Genomic DNA, 18,932 nt, shown 5'->3' on the forward strand with positions numbered 1-18,932 from the left:
AGCGGCATAGAAAAGGATCCTGGTCTAGAAAGTAATATTAAATAAATTCTAACAACAGCTTATCACGTGCTGCTGTTGTTCAGCTGCTGGTTTCCTCTTTCTGGTTCAAAGTGGGCCAAAAACAAAGAAGTGAGATGGACTCGCGACAGAAAAGCTGATCAGCTGATCATTAATCAGTTTCACGATTGAAGTAGCAGCAGGAGAGGGAGGGAGAGAGAAGAGGCAGTCGCTCTATATATCGGTTGTTAAGTTTAATGTGGGAATGCTTTACAGACATTCAGAGATGAACTTACACACTTACTTTACTTCTCTCTGGGATCACTTCCTCAGAGATGAAATGCCGGTTTGGTAGCGAGGCTACAAATACACACGACCGCTCTATCACGTGATGCACACTGCTACTGTGCTACGGTTATGAGCCGATTTACGCCATGTCACAAGTTTTGTGAGGTGCTTTTTTGATATTTAATGGATCGGATTACATTTTTTTATTTCTCTCCGATATCCAATCCAGTAATTTACGTCAGTATCGGACTGATACCGATACGTAATATCGGATCGGTCCATCTCTAGTTAATACCATAAAATTTCTTGGTGTGATCATTGATCGTAGGGCCTGGGCCTTTCATAGGGTCTTTCCCCTCACATAAGTGATGTGAGGGGAAAGTTAGCTCGAGGCATTGCTGTCTTGGGGAAAGCAAAACAATTTCTGGACAGGAAAACATTGTACACGTTATATTGTGCTTTGCTATTACCATACATGAGTTATTTTGTAGAGGTTTGGGGAAATACATATAAAAGTAATATTCAGACTATAACCATAATGCAGAAAAGGGGTATTAGATTAATAAATCAGAAGGGGTATAGGGCTCACACAAATGCACTCTTTATTAAGACGCAAGCTATAAAATTCCAGGATCTGGTGAAGTTTAAAAACAAGTAAATGGTTGTTAGAAAGAGAAGGGGGGTATAATTTTAGAGGGATGTGGAATTTAAAAATACAAAAAGTAAGAACAACTTTGAAAAGGATATCTATTTATATATAATTATATATAATAATAATTTATATAAATTCTGGAATGAGCTAAAAGAAGAAATAAAGGTCAGTAGGGATATAAACCAGTTTAAAATAAAACTCAAAAAATAAATTTTAAATAATTATAAGAATGAAGAAAATTAACCCAAGACAGCAGTCAAAGTGATGTTTATTTTCTTTTGCAAATCATTCAATCTAAACATATTTTTAGTTGAATGTTAAAAAAAAAATTGTGACGTTATGTTCTAAGTTGGAACCATTGTATAAGTTTTTGTTGTTCAAATTTAGATGATGAGGAAATGATTAAGATGTAAACATAAGTGGGTAGGGCTAAATAAGTATATACTTCTGCCTACTCCTTTTCAAACAACTGCATGGAATGATATTATAAAATGTTGGTGACTGTATATGTTTGAAATAAAAATGAACTGAAATGAACTGAACTGAAGAAGTGAATGTTGTGTAGACTGAAGTTCAGAGTGGTGGGTCATTCATAAAGTATTCTGTTCCAGCTGCTGGAGGACAACATCATAACCTTTGTGAAGAACGAGCTGAAAAAGATCCAGAAGGTTCTGAGTCCAAATAAGCCCCAGTCATTGGAGTTTCAGAGGGAGGATGATGAACAGAGGAGAAACAGAGAGGCATTTGTTAAGATCACAGTGGATTTCCTGAGGAGAATGAATCAGGAGGAACTGGCTGACCGTCTGCAGAACAGTAAGAGGATTTCTATAAAGACTTAAGCTGCTGGATAAATGAGGGACTTATGACACCAGTGTGTTCAGTCATTTCTCATTTAGTCAGAAATTATCATCAGCGTTTTGTAAAATATGATTGTTGAAGTTGTGAATAGTAATAATAACAATACAACTTTTAGCTGCAGTCTGTCATCGTAACCTTAAATCCACCCTGAAGAAGAAGTTCCAGTGTGTGTTTGAGGGGATCGCTAAAGCAGGAAACCCAACCCTTCTGAATCAGATCTACACAGAGCTCTACATCACAGAGGGAGGGACTGCAGAGGTCAATGAGGAACATGAGGTCAGACAGATTGAAACAGCATCCAGGAAACCAGCCAGACCAGAAACAACAATCAGACAAGAAGACCTCTTTAAAGCCTCACCTGGAAGAGATGAACCAATCAGAACAGTGCTGACAAAGGGAGTGGCTGGCATTGGGAAAACAGTCTTAACACAGAAATACACCCTGGACTGGGCTGAATACAAAGCCAACCAGGACATCCAGTTGATATTTCCATTCACTTTCAGAGAGCTGAATGTGCTGAAAGAGGAAAAGTTCAGCTTGGTGGGACTTGTTCATCACTTCTTTACTGAAACCAAAGAAGCAGGAATCTGCAGCTTTGAAGACTTCCAGGTTGTGTTCATCTTTGATGGTCTGGATGAGTGTCGACTTCCTCTGGACTTCCACAAAACTACAATCATAACTGACCCTAGAAAGTCCACCTCAGTGGATGTGCTGCTGATAAACCTCATCAGGGGGAAACTGCTTCCCTCTGCTCACTTCTGGATAACCACACGACCTGCAGCAGCCAATCAGATCCCTCCTGACTGTGTTGCCATGGTGACAGAGGTCAGAGGGTTCACTGACCCACAGAAGGAGGAGTACTTCAGGAAGAGATTCAGAAATAAGAAGCAGACCAGCAGGATCATCTCCCACATCAAGACCTCACAAAGCCTCCACATCATGTGTCACATTCCAGTCTTCTGCTGGATCACTGCTACAGTTCTGGAGGATGTGCTGGAAACCAGAGAGGGAGGACAGCTGCCCAAGACCCTGACTGAGATGTACATCCACTTCCTGGTGGTTCAGGCCAAAGTGAAGAAGGTCAAGTATGATGGAGGAGCTGAGACAGATCCACACTGGAGTCCAGAGAGCAGGAAGATGATGGAGTCTCTGGGAAAACTGGCTTTTGATCAGCTGCAGAAAGGAAACCTGATCTTCTATGAATCAGACCTGACAGAGTGTGGCATCGATAGCAGAGCAGCCTCAGTGTACTCAGGAGTGTTCACACAGATCTTTAAAGAGGAGAGAGGACTGTACCAGGACATGGTGTTCTGCTTCATCCATCTGAGTGTTCAGGAGTTTCTGGCTGCTCTTCATGTCCATCTGACCTTCATCAACTGTGGACTCAATCTGCTGGAAGAACAACAAACATCCTCCAGGAAGTCTGAAACAGGAAAATCTGCAGAGAAACACTTCCACCAGAGTGCTATGTACAAGGCCTTACAGAGTCCAAATGGACACCTGGACTTGTTCCTCCGCTTCCTCCTGGGTCTTTCACTGCAGACCAATCATAATCTCCTACGCGGTCTGCTGACACAGACAGGAATTAGTTCACAGACCAATCAGGAAACAGTCCGGTACATCAAGGAGAAGCTCGATGAGAATCTGTCTGCAGAAAAAAGCATCAATCTGTTCCACTGTCTGAATGAACTGAATGATCGTTCTCTAGTGGAGGAGATCCAACAGTCCATGAGATCAGGACGTCTGTCCTACGATACAATTTCTCCTGCTCAGTGGTCAGCTCTAGTCTTCATCTTACTGTCATCAGAAAAAGATCTGGATGTGTTTGACCTGAAGAAATACTCTGCTTCAGAGGAAGGTCTTCTAGGGCTGCTGCCAGTGGTCAACGCCTCCAACAAAGCTCTGTAAGTAACTCTGTGATTAGTCTTATATTTATAACACAAACCGTGTAATGTGTGATGAACCCTTAAAAAATCATAGCAGCAGGAAATGTCAGTTTCTTAAACATTTCTGGGTGTCAGCTTTTATCAAAGTCACTTTCACTTTGACTGCACACAGTCTGTAAACCTTGACAAATTGTGACAGAAATGCAATGATCAGTAAGGACCCAGAGGACACTGACATCTACACTGTGGATAAGGAGGCATGAGACTTTATGTCACTGTGGGGCGTGGGTGTGGTCTCTGGCCTGCTGCAGTGGAGGGGAGGTACAGTGAGCTCTCAGGGCAGTGACGGGGGAAACAGGTGGAGGCTGCTTTGGCGCCGGCCCCCTCCCTTTTGCTGTCAGTGGCATTGCATCGGATGGGGGAGGGCAACGATTTGCAAATTTTTACAGAGACTTTCCGCGCCAAAGCACTGGTGTGTCGTTGGCCAGAGGAGAAGTGGGCACTGCTGCTGCAGCTGCTACTGTCAGGGGAGGCCCAGATGGCGGCCCTAACTCTGCCTCTGGCTCTGGCTGCAATTAGGACTGGGCGATATGACCCAAAATTCATATCTAGATAGTTTTTAGCTGGATGGCGATATACGATATATATCTCAATTTTTTTTAAAGCCATAAAGTAAGAACAAAAAGAGAGTTCTTAGTCAAAGCTGTGTCCCAGATGTCACACAGGCACTTTTATTAACATACAATGTAGATGTACATGAAAAAATTACTCAAATAAATAATTAGCATTTAATAAATAATAATGCTCTATAAATAAAAGAAAACAATGTTGTTTTTGTGCATAACAAAAAGTTCGCAATTGTGCAGTCAACATGTAAACTAACAGACGCTGAGCGTAATAACAAAGACAGACAGATTTCACAGCTGCTCTGTTCCCAAGTTCTACTACGTGACTGACAGTATTAACCCCGATTCTTTTGTCCCCATGATAGAACAGAGAAAACCGACTCATAGTGTGTTAAAAAATTTATATGTCTTTTTATTCAATCATCTTCCGGAAGAGAGAGAGACCCTGCACAGCTAAAACGCCAGCTGCAAGAGTTCTAACATTTTTAGCTCAACATGTGTCTTATATGGTGTTATTTCTGTACTTCAGACGTCACACACGTCACACACAGTTTCAAACATTGCTTATATGGAAAGTTCCTCTTTTCTGTGTCTTATCTATTAATATGCCTGTGCACTAAAACTTCCTGTTTTTCAGTCTGGCTGAGCACTTAGTTGTGTGGCCTTGCTCTACAAGCCTTCATTATTAAAGTACATAAAACAATATAATAGGAAAATAAGGATACTAAGGATATTGATTTCATGACAACGGCCTGGAGTTTGAAATGCTCTTTTTAACCACATCGCTGAACAGGTGCAATTTATGGTCCTTATACGCACACAGTATGGTAATATTACGTTGAAGCACAGTAGATATCACTCCCTAAGGCTCCAGACTATGGTAGCAGCAATGCTCAGACAATCCATCAAGTGGTGCAGCCCCGTAGTTTACCAAAGTCGTACTAAAACATTTTTTGACAGATTGCTGAGCGCCGTGTCCCACATAAAATCGGTTCGCGGTCATCAAGCACAACCAGAATTCATACATAAGGTGCACTGTCAACTTTTGAGAAAATGAAAGGATTTTAGGATCTTATATCTCGTATAAAAATATATCGATATTTAAAAAAAAAAAAAAAAAAAAACTCGACATATCGCCCAGCCCTAACTCGATGTGTGCTGCAGTTGTGGATCATCTGGGCCTCTCCCTGGAGGACCATCCAGCCAGCCGGATGACTGGAGGAGAGCGGCTGTTTGCCTGGGCCAGAAACTGCAGAATGGAATGGTTGGCTTTGACCTGGGCTATCAGAAGAAGGCTCGCATGATATCACATATTGTTTGCTGTGCAGATTTACCTGCATTTCCTGTTGCGGAATGACAGGCTGTATTGAGTGAGTCACGGCACTCACACCGAAGAAACACACACCTAGCTGTTGGTGCTGCGATGCCGCCTGGAATATAATTTCCCGGCAGCTCATTATGTCCCCATGGCAGGGCATGTGGGATGAAACAAAACTCTGGAGAGAATAACATCCCGATTTTATTGGCCAGACATCCAAGCAGATGTGTTTTCCCCCGTTCCTGGTCATACTTCACTCATTGAGCACCATTCTGCCTGAACATAAAAGGCAAATTGTTCAGAGGGAATTGGCTAAGATGTTAAAGTTGGGAGTAATAGAAGTGTTTCACAGTGTGTGGTGTAGCCCCATAGTTCCTGTGGTGAGGAAGGATGGGTCTATACAGTTCTGTGTTGACTATCGCAAGGTGAACGAAGTGTCACAGCTTGAAGCCTACCCCATGCCCCGGGTTGACGACCCCTTGGGCACTGCCCGCCTTTTCACTACATTGGATTTTACCATGGGCTACTGGCAGATTCCCTTATCTGCAGATTCCAGGGAAAAAATAGCTTTCTCCAATCTGTACGGTTTGTACCAATCTGTCACACTTCTGTTCGGGTTGTTTGGAGCCCCTGCCAACTTTCAGTGCCTCATGGACCGGATACTGCAGCTGCATGCTGTGTATGCTGCTGCCTACTTGGATGATGTTATCATCCACAGTGATACCTGGGTGGACCATGTGCAGCAAGTGGTCGCGTCCTGGAGTCTTTGAGGCTCACAGCAAACCTGAAGAAGTGTGTGCAGTTGGATGAAGGTACAATATTTAGGGTACCACTTGGGGGGAGGGCAGGCAGGTGTGTCCTCAGATGGAGTAGGCTCGGTCGGATGTGGCCCAGGCCTCAGTCGGGCGGTGGGAGTATGTGGTGGTGTTGTGATAACTGGTCTGCCTGTGGAGGGCCAGTATAGTGAGTTCTAAGGGCAGCATCACAGTGATGGGAGAAACTGGTGTGTGCGGGAACTAATGGCTCTCTCTTCTCTAAATATGTAGAGACTGTGGGGACATGCGAGAGAGGAGTTTGTAATGTTAGTGGAGTAGCACAGAATGGAGCTGCTCCTGGAGACACCTGTAGCTTACAGTGAAGAATTTAGTCAACAAAGCCAAATAAACAGATCAAGTGACACTGAAATCCCGTGCATGTTCGGTTGCTTGTTACACACTGCTTTGTGGAGAACTCTGATGTGTTTTCTAACTACTGTATCTGCTTTTGCAGAAATTATTTCTATAAAAACTTTACTGTTTCAGTCTCTCAGAATCTCTAAATCATTTGTTAACCTAAGTGAGATCAAAGGACTTTTGCAGTCTTAGAGTCTAATTAGCCCTCACTCACCAGGATCATTGGATTTAATGAGCAAGTTCCAGGTCTTTGATATTTTGTCCCTGTGTAAATCTAACGTTATTAAGTCAACCATAAATAGTAATGCACACTGACATTTGTCTTTCTTGTAAAGGTTCAAGATATGAAGTGATTTGAATGAATCGCAAACCGTTTGTGATTAAATGATAATTGTTTTTGTTCTTTTTAGTCTGAGTGTCCCTAAACTCTCAGAGAGAGGCTATGAAGCTCTGTCCTCAGTTCTCAGCTCCCGGTCCTCTAGTCTGAGAGAGCTGAACCTGAGTATCAACACTCTGCATGATTCAGCACTGAATCTTCTGTCTGCTTCAGTGAAGAGTCCAGAGTGTGCATTGAAAACACTCAGGTCAGCTCATCTAATATTCTGCATTCTTTCATTCTTTATGAATTGACATAAGAAATCAGTTAAAGTACTAAGCAAATCAAGGTCAACTTTTATTGTTGTGTTTTATGAAATACATTTGAGAGAGGGAGAGAAAGATTTTTTTTTTGAAGTTATGGTAATCTTCTATATTTCTAACCTTTTAACATGAGAAGACAACAGATTTTTAAAAATGTTCTTTTCCCCCAGACTGAGTCTCTGTAACTTGTCAGAGACGAGCTATGAAGCCCTGTCTTCAGTTCTGAACTGCCAGTCCTCTAGTCTGAGAGAGCTGGACCTGAGTAACAACACTCTGCGGGATTCAGCAGTGAAGCTTCTTTCAGCAGGACTGAGGAGTCCACACTGTAAACTGAATATGCTGAGGTGAAATCAAGTGATACTGTGCTTTTCATCAATTGGCAGAATTAAGCAATATGAATACACTATTAAAAAAGAATAAAAATAAAGGAACACCTTTTAATTAAAATATAACATCAGTTAAACTTCTGCAATAGTTTTATGATCATTTAAGTATTGATCAATGTCAGCTACTTCGGTGTTAATGCACTGCCCTCACTGCCCGGCACATGGAGCCCAATTGGCATTTGCCTTAGAAAACCAGAATTGATTCACCGTTGTCCTAAGTATCATCTTGGTGTTTTGTTTTTGCTGTGTTTTTTTTCTTCTTTTGACTAGTGTAATATAGCCAATAAATGTCAGTGTCATCCATCTATTGTATGTTAGTAAGGCATGAAGGATTCCTGAAAAAAAAAAGAAAAAAACAGGGTTACATATTGCTAAACCTTAACTCTTCCGTGCACTCTCATTCCACTTCAACAGTGTTCGTTTAATGTTTATATTTCATTTTTCAGACTAAGTCATTGTCAGTTCTCAGAGAGAGGCTGTGAAGATCTGTTCTCAGTTCACAGTCCTCTACTCTGAGAGAGCTGGACCTGAGTAACTCTGACCTGCAGGATTCAGGCGTGAAGCTCTTGTCTGTTGGATTGAAGAGTCAACATTGTAATATGGAAACTCTCAGGTCAGAATTGAAATTTTTTCTACTGATGATCATTTCAAACATGTTTTATATTATTGCATAAACAGTATCTTGATAGGGAATTCTTCATTTAAATTATCAGTTTCCCTCTCTGTGAATCGCTACCTTATCATGGTGGAGGGGTTTGTGTGTCCCAGGGATCCCAGGGGCTATGTTGTCGGGGGGCTTTTGCCCCCTGGTAGGGTCTCTCATGGCAAATTGGTCCTGGGTGAGGTACCAGACAAAGAGCGATTAAGAAGACCCTTATCAAGAGAACATCAAGGGAACAGTTTACCCTGCCCGGAATAGGGTTACCGGGGCCCAGTCCTGGAGCCAGGCCCGGGGAGGGTGCCCCAGGCCGAGCGTCTGGTGGCCGGGCCTTAGTCCATGGGGCCCGGCCGGGCACAGCCCGAAGAGGAGACATGAGCCCATCCTCCCGCAGGCCCACTACCCACAGGAGGCGCCATAGGGGTCGGGTGCATTGTGTGCCGGGCGGCGGCCAGAAGCGGAGGCCCTGGTGGACTGATCCCCAGCTGCCAAACCGGAAATAGGGACCGTGATTGGGCCTACCTGATCTGAACCCGAGCGGTGTTTTGTTATTGGACTTCCGTGCAAATCACAGTTTGGCCATAACAAACACCTTGTTGGAACATAAGAGTGTCCATAAGTGCATGTGGCACCAGGACGCTCTAGGCCGCAGGTCGATGATCGATTTTGTAATCGTATCACCAGACCTGCGACCATGTGTTCTGGACCCTCGGGTAAAGAGAGGGGCTGAGCTGTCAACTGACCACCTGGTGGTGAGTTGGATCAGGTGGCGGCGGAGGATGCTGGACAGACCCGGTGCACCACGTAGTGAGGGTGTGCTGGGAACGTCTAGCAGAGGCCCCAGTCCGCGAGATCTTAAACAGCATTCCGAGGGAGACTGTGGACATTGAGTCCGAATGGACCATGTTCAGCGTCTCCATTGCCGAAGCTGCTGCATTGAGCTGTGGCCGCAAGGTGGTTGGTGCCTGCCGTGGTGGTAATCCCCAAACCAAATGGTGGACACCAGAGGTGAAGGGAGCCACCAGGCTGAAGAAGGAGTCCTATCGGGCTTGGTTAGCCTGTGGGACTCTAGAGGCAGCCGACAGGTATCGACAGGCCAAGCGGAATGCGGCTCGGGCAGTGGCTGAAGCAAAAACTCGGGTGTGGGAGGAGAGGCCATGGAAAAAGACTTTCAGACTGCCTCGAAGAGATTCTGGCAAACAGTCAGGCATCTCAGGAGGAGAAAGCGGTGCTCTACCTGCACTGTGTATAGTGCTGGCGAAGTGCTGTTGACATCGACTGAGAAAATTGTCGGGCGGTGGAAGGAATACTTCAAGGACCTCCTTAATCCCACTGACACGTCTTCCGAGGAGGAAGCAGAGTCTGGGGATGAGGGGAATAACCCGCCAATTTCTGGGGGCAAGGTCACTGAGGCAGTTAAACAACTCCTTGTTGGCAGAGCCCCTGGTGTTGATGAGGTCCGCCCCGAGTTCCTGAAGGCTCTGGACGTTGTAGGGCTGTCCTGGTTGACACGCCTCTACAATGTTGCGTGGAGATCAGGGGCAGTACCCCTGGACTGGCAGACTGGGGTGGTGGTCCCCATTTTTAAGAAGGGAGACCGGAGGGTGTGTTCCAACTACAGGGGGATTACACTCCTCAGCCTCCCTGGGAAAGTCTATGCCAGGGTGCTGGAAAGGAGAGTTCGTCCGCTAGTCAAACCTTGGATACAGGAGGAACAATGTGGTTTTCTTCCTGGTCGCGGAACACTGGACCAGCTCTTTATCCTCTCGAGGATACTTGAGGGTGCATGGGAGTTTGCCCAACCAGTCTACATGTGTTTTGTGGACTTGGAGAAGGCATTTGACCGTGTCTCTCGGGGTGTCCTGTGGGAGGTGTTGCGGGAGTATGGGGTGTCTGGCCCATTGCTACGCGACATTCGATCCCTATACAACCGTTGCAAGAGCTTGGTTCGCATTGCCAGCAATAAGTCGGACTCGTTCCCGGTGGGTGATGGGCTCCGCCAGGGCTGCCCTTTGTCACCGGTTCTGTTCATAATTTTTATGGACAGGATTTCTAGGCGCAGCCAAGTGGCGGAGGGCTTTCCCTTCGGTGGCCTCAGAATCTCATCTCTGCTTTTTGCAGATGATGTAGTTCTGTTGGCTTCATCGGGTGAAGGCCTCCAGCTCGCACTGGAACGGTTTGCAGCCGAGTGTGAAGCAGCGGGATTGAGGATCAGCACCTCCAAATCTGAGGCCATGGTTCTCAGCGGGAAAAGGGTGGAGTGCTCTCTCCGGGTCGGGGATGAGTTCCTGCCCCAAGTGGAGGAGTTCAAGTATCTCGGGGTCTTGTTTGCGAGTGATGGGAGAAGGGAGCCGGAGATGGACAGACGGATTTGGGCTGCGGCTGCAGTGATGCGGACGCTGCACCGGTCCGTCGTGGTGAAGAGGGAGCTGAGTGTAAAAGCGAAGCTCTTAATTTACCGGTCGATCTACGTCCCTACCCTCACCTATGGCCACGAGCTGTGGGTAGTGACCGAAAGAACGAGATCGCGGATGCAAGCGGCAGAAATGAGCTTCCTCCGAAGGTTGGCTGGCCTCTCCCTTAAAGATAGGGTGAGAAGTTTGGCCATCCGGGAGGGGCTCAGAGTGGAGCCGCTGCTCCTCCACATCGAAAGGAGCCAGCTGAGGTGGTTCGGGCATCTGACAAGGATGCCTCCTGGGCGCCTCCTGGGTGAGGTGTTCCGGGCATGTCCCACCGGGAGGAGGCCCAGGGGCGGACCCAGGACACGCTGGAGAGATTATATCTCCCGGCTGGCCTGGGAACACCTTGGTGTTCCCTCAGATAAGCTGGAGGAGGTGGCTGGGGAGAGAGAGGTCTGGGCTTCTCTGCTTAGGCTGCTGCCCCCGCGACCCGGCCTCAGATAAAGCAGATGAAGATGGATGGATGGATGGATGGGATTGTTCATGATATTTGTTCACTTTTTTTCATTGGCAATGAACTATCACAACTGATCCTCTGAGGTATATCAGCACCACTTTCATCCACCAAGCCTTCCAGTTTTATCCCTGTAATCTGAAGTTTTTAACAGACATGTTTTTTCATGTATCAGAATGTGATTGAAAGATCAAGATCAAATTTCTGTTGTGGAAAATTACATTTGCACATATTAAGAGTCATGACATATTTGCCTCACTCAAAGATAAAATTTAACCCTCTGGGGTCCACAATATAATTCGTCGTTTTTGACTACTTTTGAATATACCTCTATATTTCACCTTTAAAAACAGTTTACCTTGCCTTGTTTTCCGTTGGGGGTGGGGGGTTCAGCATAACCTCACATGTTAGCATTTTTACATTTTGACATACCGTGTCAAAATCCCGAGAGATTATATCTCTCTGGTCTCTTTCCCTCTTTTCACTCCTGATGTTTTTATATATCACTACTGCATGTTCTTAACTTTTGATTTCTTTCTCCTTAGTTTGTTTAATTCTTATCTCTTTGTGCTCATGATTCTCTTTCCCCTCACAAGTCTTGGTAGATTTTCAGCCTGGTAGTATCTTTTTGTAAAAGGGAGTTCTTCCATCCCATCATCACCAATTGCAGCTCACAGTGGACTGACTGTCTGATGGTTGGGGCTTTCTCTCTATCATACTATATCATGTTTCATTACACTGATAAAATGCTTGAGATGAGTTTTTGAAATTGTCACTTAGAAATGAAGTGAAATTAAATTGAATTGATGTAAATGGATAGATGTTATTGAATCTGACAAACAGAAAATCATCGTTGACAGATGGATTGTTGTTTTGTGTGTCTGCAGTCTGTCAGGCTGTCTGATCACAGAGGAAGGCTGTACTTCTCCGGCCTCAGTTCTGAGCTCCAGCCCCTCCCATCTGAGAGAGCTTGACCTGAGCTACAATCACCCAGGTGACTCAGGAAAGAAGCTGCTGTCGGCTGGACTGAAGGACCCACGCTGGAGACTGGACACTCTCAGGTATGGAGAGAATTGCTGTGTCCCAATTCAGGGTCTGCAGCCTTGAAGGACACGGCCTTCGTGGTCTACATGGACGGCTTCCTCGAAGACAGAGTAGGACGGAAGGTCGAGGCTTGTGAAATAGGACGGTCTAGCCTCCGTTGCGCTGCTCAGGTTGCCTATAAACCATGATACTGACTGCTAAAACGTTTTATACAGCATTGTTTACCAAAAATAAACAAGAAAATCCTTTTGTTCATTTGTTTGTTTGTGAGCTTTTCTTGATTTAAAAGAAGTATCTGAGGCTGAGACCATGAGACTGTAAAAGCATGATTGTTGGGCTTCATCTTTGTAACCAACTAATTTTAAAATTAGCTAGTAATTAATAGTTAGCAAATGTTTTTCATGAAACTAAAGTCATCTCACTATGGTAATGTAAATATAATATGACCAATATTAAAGTTTTTATATTTATCATTGTTATTTACAGGAGTGAACTGGAACTCTGTGTCAAATACTGAGCTTCAGTAAAGATTTTAAGTTGCATTTATTTTTATGTCCATTCATTACTAAATTTGGCCCAATGCTTATATCCATCCATCTTCTCCCGCTTATCTGGGGCTTGATCGTGCAGGCAGCAGCCTAAGCAGAGAAGCCCAGACCTCCCTCTCCCCAGCCACCTCTTCCAGCTTGTCCGAGGGAACACCAAGGTGTTCCCAGGCCAGCCGAGAAAGATCATCTCTCCAGCGTGTCCTGGGTCTGCCCCAGGGCCTCCTCCCAGTTGGACATGCCACCTCAACTGGCTCCTTTCGATGTAGAGGAGAACCGGCTCTGAGCCCCTCCCGGATGGCTGCACCTCTCACCCTATCTCTAAGGGAGAGACCAGCCACCCTTCGCATGAAGTTCATGACCATAGGTGAGGGTAGGGATGTAGATCGACCATTAAATTGAGAGCTTCACCTTTACGCTAAGCTCTCTCTTCACCATGATGGACCGGCATAGCGTCCGCATCACTCCAGCACCGCAGCACCAATTCGTCTGTTGATCTCTGGCTCCCTTCTCCCATCACTTGCGAACAAGATCCCGAGATACTTAAACTGCTCCACTTGGGGCAAGAACTTGTCCCCGACCCAGAGTGGGCACTGCACCCTTTTCAGGCTGAGAACCATGGCCTCAGATTTGGAGATGCTGATCCTCATTCCCGCTGCTTCACACGGATGCAACCCATTCCAGAGCGAGCTGGAAGCCATCACCCGATGAAGCCAACCACATCATCCGCGAAAAGCAGAGATGAGATTCTGAGGCCACCTAAGTGAAAGCCACCACCCCGGTCTGCCAGTTAGTTTCACTCTGTCTGCACCTCATATTCTGCAAAAACAAGCAGTTTCCTGTCAGCCTGTGACCTAGTCAAGGCTGGGCCTCTCATAAAACAATGTAATCAGCAAATAGCATTAAAAATATATATTTAAATCCCAACAGTTTTCCCCTGTTCGAGTTTTCCAAGAAACACAACATAATTCCTTATTTATCCCATTACGTTTACTTTCATTTGAGAATAATAGCTAAAATATAACAAAAGAAATCATATCAAAAATGTAACCTTTCAATTGCCCAACCCATTAGGTCATCCGTCCCCTCAACGAGTTGTACACTTTCAATGTTCCCTTATTACTATGGCATAATTATATACCTTTATTAATTGATTGATTGATTGATGATATAATTAATTACTTGTATCCACAACAAATAAAGTCACAATGGTTTTAATATGTCCATTTGGCTCGACACCACCGAACACAGACAGCAATATAACATAGCTAACATTAACAGTGAAGTAAATCCTGCTTGTGCCGTGATATTCAGGACTGGAAACCGAACAGCATTCACTGACTTTCAGCTTGTCGTGTTTGTGGATATATGACTGACTTTAATTATCCATAAATTCATCAAATTCTCTGTATTTCCTCTCCTCAAACGTAATTCATGGGACAACAGTAAAAGTTATGAAAAAAATTCTTGAATCATGAGCATCAGGAGTGTCTGACAATATATTGGTAAAAGGTTTGTGTCTTTAGGAACAATTGGAAAATGCATCCCTGTAGAAAATTCCATTTCTCTTTCTATGGAGAGTTTTCAGATTTTGTGTTGCTCTGAGGCAATTTTCCAGAAATCTGTAACTCCCAAAATAATGACAGTGATAATTTTTTGAAAGCCAGCACAAATACCTACGTTTTGATGTATAATTTGTATTGATAGAGTGAGAATTCACCAAGTAGGAAGAAATTGTTCAGACATGAAGAAAAGATTCAGAAAGGTCCAGTGAGTATGCTATGCAGCGACCATAACAATGCATGCATCTTCTGAAAAATTATAATGATGCGACTGAAAATTTAAACAAGGATTAAATGAAATTAGTAAATCATATAAAAAAGCTGTTTTTAGGGTCCAGAATTTTGGAAGTTTTCCATTCATTTGAATGGGAAAAAAATCATGAAAAGGCTTAATATTAAAACTAGTATAAAAGAAATAAATACCAAAAAATATAGCTTCGACATTCACCCAGTAAATAGAAACACAAACTCAATAGGTCCATGGCCTGTGGCATTCACCCAATGAAGGTGACAACTTGAATCAGTCATATTTCATTCAATACAGTGGTATACTGGCAGATCCAGGATCAGTCCAAATCATCAGCAGTTTGATCCACATATGGATTGAAGTGTATTTGTGAAAATGTTGGACTGTTTCTTTATCAGTGTCTAACAGTATATGTATGAGAGCCATGTAATGTCCATGTGTGGATACTGAAAGAGACTGTGCTGCTCTGACCCCCCTCCTCCTTTCAGGGTGGAGCCTGCTGGAGTCCGATGGTTGAGACCAGGTCTGAGGAAGTGTAAGTGTGTTTTTAATGGGATTCCTGAAAACAAAGCAGCACACATTCAACCATCTTCATCATGTCAGGAGTCATCATCAAAGTGTCAATCAATGAACAGATGATGGATCAATAACTGCAGCTGGATTGTGTTTGTTCTCTCCATCAGATTCCTGTCAACTCACAATCGACACAAACACAGTATATAGAAGACTTATCTGACAACAACAGGAAGGTGACACGTGTGGAGGAGGTTCAGTCATATCCAGATCATCCAGACAGATTTGATGTTCGTCCTCAGTTACTGTGTAGAAATGGTCTGACTGGTCGCTGTTACTGGGAGGTCGAATATGGAGGAATTGTTTGTATATCAATGAGTTACAGAAGAATCAGAAGGAAAGGAGGCAGTGATGACTGTGTTTGGATGGAATGATCAGTCCTGGACTCTGAGTTTCTCTAATGATGGTCCTCAATCTGTCTGGCACAATAAGAGAGAAACACCGCTCTCCCCCTTCTCCTCTCTTTCTAACAGAGTAGCAGTGTATGTGGACTGTCCTGCTGGCACTCTGTCCTTCTACAGAGTCTCCTCTGACACTCTGATCCACCTCCACACCTTCAACACCACATTCACTGAACCTCTTTATCCTGGATTTAGGTTTAGGTCTCCTGGTTCCTCCGTGTCCCTATGCTGAGTGGAGTGTAAAGAGTGTCCTCCTGTTAGAGAAACACTCTGACTGTTGAACAGATAGTTCAGTCTGTACATGTCATGTCTGTCTCTTTCACTCACAAACACGTTTTCAGATTCATGGATTCAATCAGTTGATGTTTGAAACTGTTCTAAGTGATTCCTTGTAAACTTCCTCCTCTTCAGTCCTTTGAAGATGAAGGTCTAATTATTCCTTTTTTCTTTTTTTTTTTGCCTGTCCCGTTTGGTTCTTTTGCCCTCAGAATTATTGTCTAAAGGCGAGGAAAGATGCCCAACGGATTTACTTTACGAAATTGACCATCCCAGCCTTGTCGTAATGGTCTATTTGATTCACCTTTTATTGTTTATTTTATTTATTTTTTTATTTTCACTTGCTAGATACAGGACAGACTAGAATGAGGAAAAGAAAAGGGAGAAAGGAAGAGGGGGAAAAACAGCAGGGAAGAGGGACGGCATAAAAGGCAAAAAAACAAAAACCAACTAAATAAGCAGACAAAAAAAATACATATATCAATCACCTGGATCATCTGTGGAGAAAGAAAAAAGAAAACAAGCAGAAGAAAACGAGAGCAATACAATAAACAACATCACGATGATATATGGGAATATAACAGTAAATACTAAATATTAAACATTATTGTGCAGCACGTAATATCGACAGCGCACAGTGTGCTTTGAGGTAGGAGCCAAAAAGGGTGCAGTTTGTGTGTGTGAGCACCCGTGTGTACACCTGTGAGCATGGACGTGTTTGTTTTTAAAAGGTTCCTTCATGTAATGATCTGCTAGAGGGTGTGGGGGGGCCACAGCCCCGTCCTCCAGGGCATGAAGCAGGTATGGAGGAGATCAAAACTCCAGACATCCAGAGGCCCCCAGAACACAAGAGACCAAGGAAGACCAACAGAGGGGCAGCCGCGCCACTATCCCAGAAAGAGCTGAGGAGAGTCACTCAGCAGCCGCGGAGCAGAAGCCAGGGGGGGTTGCAGTGACGTGCCCGTGAGCTCCGCCGGCAGCCAGCTGCGCCAGAGTGACCGAGCCCCAGGCCGAGAAGCCAAGGGCACCCCACCCCCGAAGTGGCCCGAGCGAGCCCCAGGCTCCAGGCCCCGATAAGCAGCCACCAAGGAGTGAGCTGGTGTGTACCTGGGCGCTCATCCCCAGACACAAAGAACCACCAACGGACCGATGTCTGAGGGCGTCTGCCACTGGCAGGGGAAGTGGTGGGGGGAGATAGGCCTCCATACCTTAGAGGGCCTGAGATGTCCCCAAGAGAAGTGGCGTCTGATACCCAACCTGACATATAGACAGACATACAGGCACACACAGATACAAACATCCATTCCCACCCTCATGCTCTCATATGCAATTACTCAGCACTCAACCAACTTGGAGACAGACATAGAGAGACACTGTACACACAATCACACTCCCCAAGCGTACTCTAAGAACCGGGTCTAGGTACCTTTGCCCCTGGAGGGGGGAACTGCACCCAGACCCAGGTGGTGTTACCCTTTTCCCTGCGGTGGGGAGAAGCAGACCACCCCGACTCCGCAGCAGCAGGGAGGCCCCACATTCCAGACCCCAGTCGGACGGCCAACTCCTCCTCCTGGCCCCCCGCTCCAGCAGGTCGCAGAGAACGGGGGTGTGAGAAGACTCCAAAACCTCCCTCCACCCGCTCATATGTAGTGTTGATGCATGTGTGTTCTAAGGTTCATTTAAAATCCAGGAGCTTTCATTATTCCAGGATCTACATGTTGTTTTTCTGTCTTTTTCCACTCAAAGCTTCACATTGAATATCAGTATGCTGTGTTTCTCTGAAGCTCAGTTCACAACCAGCTCCTCTGCATTTTCAACAAGTCTGAGCTCATTAAAATGAATCCAAATGTTTGATTTCTCTTTCTTAATGGGATGTTTCCAAACTCTCCACATGCTCTTACTGTTTCACTCAATGTTGGAAGCTCATCATTTGAAAAAGTTTCAGCCATAGAAGCTGAAAATGTTGGCTCAATAGTTTTGAATGCAGTTCTAAGCAGAATCTGATTGTATTGAGGGATCATAATGCATGTGGCTAATCCAAGGGCGTAGATTTGATTTTGGCATTGGTGGGAACAAATGATTCAGCCACCAAACCCTGCCCTGTTTCTTTTTTTTTCTTTTTGCTTCTTGATATAAAAAGAAAAAGGAGAAACATACTTGCTTACATATGCCATTCTACCTGCTTTTAAACCATTTAAAATTACAATTCATAGTTTTATATGTGAATTATATAATGTTATATTACTATTAAACAAATGACTAAGTATTTTAGACTTTAGTTTACTTCAGCCATATTCCATATATATTAGGTATCATGTAAAAATAAAAATAGATTCAAATAGGTCATTACAATAAAAGAATATGACTTTAAGGACTTAACAACATTACTTCAGTTTACTACACCAATATAGCTTACACATTAGCACTAAGGGAACACTAAATGACCTGGTGGGTTTTGTCCATAAACTACTCATCTAAGATTACCACAAAGTAAAAGATCTCTCAGCAAAATTATGCAACATTTTAGGCACATTATTGTCCCTGTCAACTCAGTGAGCTGGGATTTCTTATTCTAAACATGAACTACTGTTACAGCAACAGACATGGACTACTGGTGCCCCACACTACAACCAATGCCCACTATGTGAAGGAGCCAAACACATGCCTGCTCCTCTCATTAACTGAGATAAACTGCTGACATTCGTTTTACATCTATACTGTCCAGTCTCTCCTGATGGACATGGCAACACGTTATTCATAGTTACATACAATTTTAGATTGATGTGACTTACAGGTTTCTTTGAAAAATATTTTTTTTATCCAGGTTCTTCCTTTTTTGCTACCATCCTCCTCTCCTCCCTGCAGGTCCTCGCAGCGACCGCGGTCAAGTG

The 18,932-nt window shown here is 44.3% G+C and overlaps 1 pseudogene; it reads left to right on the top strand.

Annotated features, from left to right (window-relative positions):
* The first annotated feature begins 1,698 nt into the window (after positions 1-1,698).
* LOC146622164 (protein NLRC3-like) lies at positions 1,699-15,997 on the top strand (annotated as a pseudogene).
* The last annotated feature ends 2,935 nt before the right edge of the window (positions 15,998-18,932 follow it).

This window comes from Diplotaxodon limnothrissa, linkage group LG11 (assembly GCF_057381915.1).
Source record: "Diplotaxodon limnothrissa isolate DT_005_m linkage group LG11, D_limnothrissa_male_GT1.1, whole genome shotgun sequence".
NCBI classification, from domain to species: domain Eukaryota; kingdom Metazoa; phylum Chordata; class Actinopteri; order Cichliformes; family Cichlidae; genus Diplotaxodon; species Diplotaxodon limnothrissa.